Genomic DNA, 10,932 nt, shown 5'->3' on the forward strand with positions numbered 1-10,932 from the left:
TCTTCTTTACTCTTTTATAAACTGGATATGCAGACTTAATTGCAACAGAGGAAGAATATAAACACAGTCCCTGCCACTCTTTGCCTAACCTGCATCAAGAAACTGTGGCTGCTGGATATCATCTGCTAGGAGGATGAAGTAACAGGGTGTAGAACTTTACATCTGGTACTAAATTATTTTTGAAGGAGCTGTTAGCAACAGTGGGGCAGGACCATCTTTTTACACACACAGGTCTTCAGCCCAGACTCTGAAAGAGATTGTCTGTATCTTCTTTGCTCTAGACAAGTTACATGAATTCAGCTGAAGTGGCAGAGTTGCTCATATGTCCAGGAGATGAGAGAGTCAGAAGCTCAGAAAAAGGAAAAAAAAAAAAAAAAATCATGTTGCTTTTATTTTGCCATCTGTACCTCGTCTCACTGCATGCAGTTCTCGTGTTTGAAATTTTTGGGGTTCTTCCAGGAAGCCATAGAGCAAGCACTGGCACCAACACTTCCTTGTTCATAAGGCAGCTCCACGACCACTGTGGATGGCTCCAGGGGAGAGGGGACTGTACCATTTCTGTGCTTTCTTACGCTGCTGTCCTTCCAAGACAGACAGGAAAGGCATAGGTTAGTGCTGATGGAGATGTGGCCATCTGTCAGACAGGAAACATGCCAAAGCCACCTTTAGTTTTTTTATAAGGGAAGGAACCAGTCATTGGTGACAATATTTAGGTGCTACAGACCTTGAACAGAATCAGACAGATATCTAAGATATCTAAGAACATAAAGGCTCCCCTTGGATATGATTAGGCATCTCCTGAGTTGTTCAGCATCTCACATTAAATGTAATTTAATCCACCATGAAACTGCAACATAACTGCTTTATTTAAATCAGACACTTCTTTGGAGCTGAGTGACATGAAAATTGACTTATTGTTTGTCTTATGATATTGCTCAGGCTCCTGGTATGTAAGGACATGTATAGAAACAAGGTAAGACTCTTTCCCCAAAGATCTGGTACTTCAAGTAGCCAGAACAGGAAAATTGCTGGGAGGAGAAGGCAGGATACCCACCAGAACTCTTAGATGTAGATTTATGTGGGCATGTTGATGCCTAACTGGGCAGACTTCAAGATGAATTGCAGAAGGTCACATTGAGTTGGATCAGCGCCTTGAAGAAATATGTTCGGGCCTATGGAAAAGCCTTGTGTCATCCAGGTAGGATCAGTGGACTCAGTGTGGGACATCAGGGAGAGCTGTACCTCTCTGGAGCAGTGGCTGGAGGCAGGAGAATGCCCCAAGTCTTAGGGAGCTCAGCTGAACGCTGTAGGCATGCTTTCTACCTTGGCAATTGTCATTTAAGGAGAGTGCCAGACCCCTTTCTTGCTGCCTGCAGCCTACATAGTGCAGATTAAACCTCATAGCTTAGTATTCTCAACAGCAGATGTGTCTAAAGGACAGGATAATTTACAAATTCTCCATGATCCTGCAGATTTAAACTATTTAGGGTCTGGACTGTAACATTAGGAAAGTCCTTTGGGGTTGGCAAGAAACAAATGAAAAAGCCTTTTCCTTTCTGCACTAACAGGCCATGAAAATAAAGAGGAGTTCAGATTCCCATCTCTGGTCTCCTGCTGCAGGTCGTGTGGCAAGGATGCAGTCCCACTGCTCTGCAGGATGCCTGCCAAGAGCTTGCTGAGGATGATACATGTTAGGCATGCAGGCAGGTGACAGGACCTGGCCTCAGGTTTGTCTACCTGGACAGACAAAGGGAAACTGCTGGACATGATGAGAGAAGATACTGGACTTGAGAAATAACTGAGTGAGAAGCTGGTGAAAGTTACAGACAGCTCCATGAGAAATGGTCAGGTTTCACAGATGGGGAGGAGAACAACGTTGACATGAAAACTTGTGGAAGGGCAAACTTGAGGAGACAGGCCAAAATGGGAAATGGTTTAGTGGTAGCCTTAGCAATGTTAGGTTAACAGTTGGACTCTATGATCTTAAAGGTCCTTTCTAAAAAAAATGGTTCTATGATTGTCCTAAGCTAGCCAATGCTTTCATGCTCAGGGCACTCGGAGATGGGTTGGGATGTGTACAGGGAAGTTGCTCAGGAAGTCTGGACCCTGAAAGATCCCTCTCAAGGGGAAAAAAAAGCATCATCTTGAAAAAAAAGGCAACTTTTTATCTCCTGTCCTTCCTGCCCATGGGAAGAGGTCTGGACCCCAAACTGCATGTCCTTTTCACTTTGTTCATCAGTGTCCCCAAAATCGGATCTTTTTTCCCCCGTAACAGTGAGGTGATCACCTATAGCTTATGGTTCTCTGCTGATCTCTTTGCATGTTCTTATAGGCAAGCAGAGGTTTGAGATTCCTTCTCACAAAACACATGTATAGTGAAAAAGGAAGACATTTTCCATGTAAAGACAATATTAAAGGTAGTCAGGGACAGATCAGGCCTTTGGTGTTCAAGAAAAATCTCCTAACCGAAATTAACAAATAGTTGTGCTTCCGAATTAATTGCATGCTTCTGTCCTTAGTATCTGGGCATGGAATCAAAAGTGATGAGCCAACAAAGCAGCACTGAGCTACTCCTGTGAACAGTCACCATCAATAATGAGAAATACTAGGAGAAGTACTCTTTGAAATTCAAATCACAAGGAGCATCATTTAAGAGGCAACTCAGGAGAAACAGAAATACCATGCACCACACATTAATTGTCATGCATGCGACAAAATCCTCTGTATTGCTGTTACTTGGCAGCATTAAATTTATTCACATAATATTAATGCCATACCTGGGATGAAGTAATTAAACTGGCAGCCCATTTCTTCTGGACTAGAGGCCAGGCCTTCAGCTGGTGTAAATCAGAATAGCTCCACTGCAGAGACTTGGATTTACAACTGGTTGGAAAGCTGAGCCATTGTTTCTAAAAAGGGAGAGCTGAAAATGAAGTCAGACTCATCGTCACTATATGTTGTTCCTTCTGTTCCAGAGTATGGAGCTAAAACCCCTGCTGAACTGGAACTGCTCCCAGAGCACACTGCAAACAATCTGGAAACCCCTCCCAGCAGATTTAACAAATTAAATTTGGAAGGTTAAATATTTAATAACATGCTAGTGATTTCTTCCAAATGGGCACACTTAGTCTCTGCTATATTCTATTCCTTTTATAACCAAATTCATCAGAAATACTTACAAACCTGTTTTGACAGAGATGCTACATTATATGTGCAGGAAAAGAGCTGATGTGGAGTTCATCACCCTCCTCTTCCCTTTCAAGCCTTCCAGCCATAGCTGCCTTTTGCCACCTTCCAGCCTGGCTCCCAACATGCTTATATCTCTGCAGCAGCAGGATAACTCCACCTGCATCCACAGCACCTTTCACAACATGACCCCAAACGGCAGGTCTAGCCTGCAGACAGGAGAAGCAGTCAAGAGGATGACTGCAGTGACAGCATGGCCCTTTCAAATTGTGTGTCTTCTGATGCCAGACACATTCAGTGGATGGCACCTTGCAGAGTCCAGGAGATTTGGAGAAAGCCAGAATCTCACCTAGGCAATCTAAGGCTTATTTGAAAAATCCCCTGAAGCTGAAGGAAGGAGATTACTGCAAAAAAGGACCGCATTGCTAGTGTCTGCCCTTCTTGTGTATGAAAGGAATAAAATATGCCTTTATGTGGACACATGGAAGAAAAGGGAAGATACACTGATTAAGCTCCCCAGGCAAGAGAGGAGCAGGAGAAGGTGGGTTTTGGCATATAATTAGGCTGATTTCTGATTACCATAGCTAACATCAAATGAAGATAAGAAGTGCCAATGTTCCAAAGAAACAGAGGGAATGGGTTCCCTGTACAAGTTGCAGATCTGTGGAACATCTTGCTGAAAGACACTGCAGATAGAACAGCTTACATGGGTGCAGAAGGGCATAGGACAGGTTTATGGAAGAGCTGACCAGGGAAGTGGTGGAGTCACCATCCCAGGAGGCATTTAAAACATGTAGATGTGGTACTTAGGGACATGGGTTAGTGGTGGACTTGGTAATGTTAAGTTTATAGTTGGACTTCGGAATCTTAAATGTCTTTTTCCAATCTAAATAATTCTATAATTCTATAAGAAGTTCAGTGAGAGATATTGAATAGATAAAGATTATGTCTCGTTTGGAAAAGGCTGGGGTTGCAAAGGGCTGGGTGCTAAGATGTTCTTGTACCTGCTTTTGCCGACTGTTGGAGAAAGACCTTTGGTCTGATACAGGATGACAGTTATTAAGTTTCTGTGGCATTCCAACCTGACAGACTTACTAGACAGGCATCGTCTTGTATGGGTGCAAAAAATGTGCATACATTTTCAACAGACAGCTCTTCAGGTGACTTTTTTGTGCTTTTTTGCATTTCTAAGGTAGAATTTTGTGAGAATTATATACAGTTATATACAGTTTTACCGGCACCATCTGGCCATCAATTAAAAATGGTAAAATTTTCCATTAAAATCACTTTTCAGTGGAAATTGTTTGAGGGGTTCGGGGGGTTTTGTTTGTTTTGGTTTGGTTTTGGTTTCTCTTCAGTGGGTATTTGTTTTCCTTGAGAACTTTTGCTTTTAAAAGGAAAATTGAGCTTCTCTCCACAGTGCTTAGGTGTTTCAACTTTTCACATCTTCATTAATGGAAAACAGCAGTGTTCAAGATTTGGGGTACATTTTTGGAAGAAATGTCACAACTTCTGATGAAGAACCCTTCCATATTTCAGGGCTCTTCTGTATTGTGTACAGTAAGATAGTGATGCAAATGAAAAAAACTTGGTTCAATTTGAAAATATGTTACAGGTATGTGGGTTTTTTATTATAAAAAAAAAGAAGCTGCCTTGGATGTTTATAGAAGGTTTCCTGTTGATCTGAGTGGTGCTGGTGTCCAAATCTCTTAGAGAGCTTTGAAATTCATTCCCAGGCATTTTGGCCTAAACAAAACTTCACAAGTCTCTTAATCTTGTTGCTCCTTAATGTACTAGGAAAAATTTGCCCTGGATTTGCCTCGTATGCATCTACTTCAAAATAGCAACTTCTTCCCACACTCATGGGGCTATCCACTTAAAGGTGCTTTGGATTGATAACACAATGTTTTTGAACTTCAGATGTCTGACTTCATCTGAATTTCATCTGCCAGCTGATCTAGTGATCACTGGAAATCTTTTTCTTTCTGCTTCTACTGACAAAATACCAATACATTACGCCGGGTTTTATGGGTGTCTTGTGAATTTTTCTTTGATTAGTAGAGATTATTTATTACAGAATAACTTGTCTCCATTAAATGCCTCTTGCTTCCAAGCAGTTAGTCTGCCAGCTTTATCTACCTCTTGTAATCTACCTGTTCTATAAATTACTGGAATCACTGAGACAGTAACACTCCTTGGTCTTACATTTCTGTGTAACACTTACCAGGAAGGAGGCAGAGAAAGTTCAAACTTTGGGGTTTATAGCAGTCATTGCTTCATACATAACAAATCATAATAATATATGAACAGTTACTAGGTGCTGGTGCTGTTTTTTTTTTTTTTCCCCAGGCCAAAAATCTCCTTTACTCAAGGGAAATGTAGAGCAGGGTCCCATAGGGAAATTTTCTTACTGATCAGCAAGAGGAAAGCTTACAGCAGACTATGCTGAGCATACAAAATGCAGAAATCACAGTCTGCTCAAGACAGTTGACAAAGTAGAGTTTACTGTAACCAAAGTGGTACAACTGCAGCTCTAGCTTCAGAACTGGTCAGTCAAAGCTTCCTGAGGTGTGATGGTGCTATAATTTCAAGTTATTGTAGCTTCTAACTGTAACTCACCTACAGGTAACTCAAGGAAGAAGACATTTGCACTTCATGTAAAACACCTTCAGGTGAGGTGAATTGGCATGGCTGATGAAATTAGGCTGGTTTTCATCAGGAAATAACCTGAGGATCCTACAGCCTATGACTCTATCCTCGCGCTACTTTTTGAAAAGAGTAAAAAAAATTGCTTTCATATTTATACAGAAAGCAGATATATGTTTATATTCTCCTTGTTTCATATGCCTAAAGACTTGGATGCAGACTGCAAAGACTGTGAATTCAGGTGGCTTAGCAAGGGTTTATCTTTTGTCCATCTTTCTCTTCTGTCTGAACACCTTCTCTCCCATCACTGTCATGACTTCATGTCTTCCTGGAGGCACTTGAGGAATGCCAGTGGGATAATTCTCTGGGATGCACTGAAAACCAAACTAGCTCATTGTTAGCCCTGGTCAGAAAGGTGCTATGAGGAGGTACTCATATATCTTGCAGAAATACTGAGAAAATCCTAATCTTTCATACCTGTGAACATCTGAAGCTTCAAGGAAAATGTTCACTGAAAAGGCAAATTTAAAAAACACTGAGGTGTTCACACTATGGTGAAGTGTGCACCTTTAGTGTCTGTGAGAGGGCCTTTCTCCTCCCACTACTCCTTTGCTGCTAGAGAATGTCACGCCTTGACTTCTTCAAACACAAATTTCCCAAGTGTCTCAAGTACCAGCTAGAGTATTCTCCAAAAATCACTCTCTAGCACTACTCATTGGTGAGGACACAGTCCTTCTCTCACTGAGTGCAGTGGAAAAGCAGGATAATGAATTTCTTTAATTCCCATGGATCTGGGGTTCTGCAGTTTTCTCTGCAATGACCCTTGAGTATAGTTTTGTTCCAAATGTAATTATTGAGGGAGACAAATTGTTGTCTGCTTGATATAACCAAGATATAGAGAGGTAACCATGAGGCCTCTGCTACTGGTTAGAACATCTCTTTGGACTGGTTCTGTTGATGAGCTTCATAGATCTGAAAGCAGGACTGGATAAGTGTGTATCATCCAGAAACGTGAGCTGCTCTCTGATCAACACTTCCAACTCTTCAGGTCTTGCTGTCGGGTTTGCAATTTTGGTTAAGTACAGTTGTGCTGCTTTATAACTGTCAAATACTTCCATGTAACTTCCATGGGGAGTCTTCCAGCCTAATCCTGTTGCTCCTCTGACATTTCAGTGTCTTGAATCCACGTAATCACACTGGGAGGATAACATCTAATAGATCTCCATGTGTGATGCCCAGCTGCAATGTATGTTCTATGTACCTTTTGCTGGGAATCTGGACACAGCAATCATTTAGAGCCTTTCTGGCAGATATTTGCCCAGGAAACATTGTTTGAGGTTAATATAGGTATTTTCCCAAATGGAACTTGAACAAGTTCTGCATGAATTTTTCTTGTACACCAACTTTTTAACCTTGGTCTGAGTTCAAGAAAGAGACCAAATGAGGCACGTCCGTGATAACAGGGCCATTAGTATGTGGATTCCAGATACTGTGCCAAATTGCCAGAGAAATCTACATCATTTGCATATTTTATGAGATCATACTGACACTGACAATTCTTGGGTTACTTGATACCTGTTCTAAACCCAGGCCATGGTTGCAAAGACTATCCTCAAGTCAAAGATACACTCTGCCTGTGTTCCTGTTGTGATGATGAGCCCAACGGGAAATCTTCCTTTCTTGCTGTTGTATCCATGTGAAGGTCATACATCACATGGAGGAGGTTATTTAGACTGCTGCTGTCTTGTGCACCACCTCTCTGCCAGTGGAACAAAAAGCAAGTTTCCTATCTGTGAAGGCAGCATGTGAAGCACAGCTGAGTCACTGGTGTCTCTCTGCCAATAGCTGTAGGACATACAGCACCCATGGCTGATCAACCAGAAGTGAAACTGGATTGTTCTGGGTGGTGTTTGTGAGTCAGCAGCAGCAGCTGAATTGTGGCCAGGAGAAACTGGGCATTGCTTTCCCAGGAGCAGACACAGCTGCAATCGGAGGCCAGCTGCTGCAGTCTGAGAGCAGACTTTTGCCCACTCTGCTGGGGTCTTGCCAGATACCTTGCCTCTCCAAAGCAGTTCACAAAGTGTGACTGTGGCTGTTTCAACAGCTTGGGCTTGTAGCTCTGCTAAAACGAAGTCATATTCTGTTGTTCAACAAAACTGGAATTTCTGCAACATAACCTTTCAGACCAGTAAATACATTTATGTAGCTTCTGCAGTGAAGGAGATTTGTTATGTGCGAAATCTACTTGGTCCATCTTCAGGTGCCACTTCAACACACGAGTGGACATATAACCATATGACCTGTGTACTGATATGAAGCCACTGCCAGCAAATGACAGAGGTGGCTATCATCTACAAGTCAGCTGAAAGACATGATGAATATGAATGCTATCAAGCAGTCTTTTGTAGAAAACTTATGTGCTTCACTTAGCTTTTGCTTTATAGCCTTTGTGAAAACTTGATTTCAGTTCTATCCTTGTCATTGTGTCTCTTTGTTCTAATGCACTGGTCAACCACAGCTACTTCATGAGCTTTCTGAGCCTTGCAAGTTCATCTGCAGAAGTTAACTTTAGGACACAGCATCGCATTCTTCAGCATCACAGGTTGAAGTACTAGGGCCAGTACACACTCCTGAATTGGATAGCTCTTATGTCTTCTGGGTCCCCAAGGTGAGCAGGAATTTATTTTGATGTTTGCTTCAAGAAGACCTATTTAAAATGCCAGGGCCATGACAGGTACAAGTATTGTTGATGTTCCACTGATGATCACATGATCCTTCTCTATCAGGCTGTAATTCAGCAGCTGTCTCCACCAGGGCAAGTCTACCTTTCTGAGCTAGGAACATGTGGAAAGAAACCTGTGCAAGAAATGCAGAAGCAGAGCAAATGTTCTTTGCAGCTGGTGCTCCTGCTTCATGTTTTTTGCCAAGTACTTGTACAGCTAGGTAAACAAGGATTATACCTCCTGGGTAGCAACTCTGAGCAGGATGTTCAGGACAAGCCACGGCCTCAGGTTATTGCCTCCACCAGCTCTGTGATGAAAATATGCATTAGGCAAAGAGTGTAGCAGTGTGTATGTAAGTAAGTAAGAGGCAATATCTGATCCCACCACCTCTGCCTGTTTGCCAGGTTCTTTGCCTTTTCCACAACCCCTCTGTGATTCCTCCCAGACCTCAGTTATGGGGCTGAATGGAAGTAATTATAAACCTGAGCTGCCTCCTCAGCCTGCAATTTGCTACTGGTGTTACTGGAATGTACAATAATGGGAGGTAAAAGTGAATCATACTGGTTAAACGGCAGAGCTAATGCAAAATTCATCAAGGGAGGTAAGATAATTTACAACTGTAAATTTAATCTTTCCAGATCTTGGCTGAAGTCAGATTCTCACAGAATCATAGCATAGTTTGGGTTGAAAGGGACCTTCAAAGGTCATCTAGTCCAACCCCTGCAATGAGCAGGGACATCTTCAACCAGATCAGGTTGCTCAGAGCCCCATCCAGCCTGGCCCTGAATGTTTCCAGGGATGTGGCATCTACCGCCTCTCTGGGCAACCTGGGACAGTGTTTCAGCACCCTCATCATAAAAACTTTCCTCCTTATATCTAGTCTGAATCTACCTTCTTTCAGGGTAGATTTCTTCAGAGCTTTATGTTTCCCCAGGAAGCAAGTCTAAAAATCACCTCATTGCTAACACAGACCTGATGTGCACGGGTCAGTTTTTGAGGAGCCTCAGGTCCAGCTGAGATGCTGCTGCATCTTGCCAACAGACAGCTGGAGGGAAGGTACTACTGTAGCAATTCATTTGTCCCTTGAGCAGACTGCAGTATGCAAGGCTGGCACCAGTCTGTTCCAGGCTAAGAGATCATTTCCACTGAGAGCAGAAGTTCCACGGGGACCCTACATTTGGGCCCGGGAATCATGCGGAGGCACAGAAGAGCAGTGCTTACAACATTGTAACTACGGTCACAGCAGTTCGGCATGGGTATGGACTTGTCCTCACTGCTGCAGGAAGTCAAGCTGAATGCTGAGGGTGAGAGTCCAGTTCATCCCTGGAACTGGGACAGTGCTGGTTAAGGATGGTGAGGCTGTGTGAAAGCATTACCCTGCTCTTCTTCATCCTTTCCACAGATCCCATGTCTGTCCCAGGACAGACAAATAGAAACATGCAGCCAAGCACTAAATGTTTAAAGGTATTGCCTAACTGATTGATTTTAAATCATGCTTACTTAGCAAGATGCCTCTCAGGACTTGTTACATAAGATTAGAGATGTTTCCTCCTAATGCAGCACTCTGGCTTGTAAACCCATTGTGTGTTGATAACAGCTTAAAAGCCTGTATTTAAAAGCAGAGAAGCAGTAGTATTTGCTTCCCACACCACCAGCTCTGCATCTCCATCCTCATGGCCTGTGATGGGACAATGCTGTCCATAGCAGTAAATCGTCACAGTGTGCACTGGCCAAGCCTCAACTGCTCAGCTGCCATCTTCTCCCTGGCTTGAGCAAATACAGAGAAGGGACATCCATGTTACTCAGTCAATGATAAGTTACAAGCACAGCAGCAGATAGGGAGAAACCGTGGGAGATTTAAACGTGGTGAAGCGACAAGCACAGCAGCAGCTACGGTACAAGCTGAGGTTGCACATGGATTGAGAAGACAAGGAGGGAATCCCAGAGCCAGGGAAACCTGCAGTCCTGAAGAAAGAATCATCATGAACTAGCTGATCTTGCAAGAGGGACTGATGTGGAGGGGGCATTGCTAGGAAAAGAACAAGGGAGTTTCAAAAGGCCTCCTATGGAGCACAGCAACCAGAATCAGAAAACAGGGTTGAGGCAGTTAGCACAGCAGTCTGCGCAGGCAGGATGAGCAGGAAGGGCAGGGAAGCTCTGCCAGCTCAAGTGATTAGCTCAATTGGTTGTTATCACCCCTCCCCCACCCCCTCACCCCCGGAAGGAGCCGACTATGGTTATCTACTCTGCACTCAACAGGGAAGAGGCAGCAACCCAGACAGAGCTGCCACAGGAACATGCAGCCACCCAGACCTCAGGCTGCAGAGGATGCCCGAGCCTTTCACTGGTATGGAATAGCAGGAGAGAAAACAGTTGT

Source organism: Patagioenas fasciata, chromosome 3 (assembly GCF_037038585.1).
Source record: "Patagioenas fasciata isolate bPatFas1 chromosome 3, bPatFas1.hap1, whole genome shotgun sequence".
Classification (NCBI taxonomy): Eukaryota; Metazoa; Chordata; class Aves; order Columbiformes; family Columbidae; genus Patagioenas; species Patagioenas fasciata.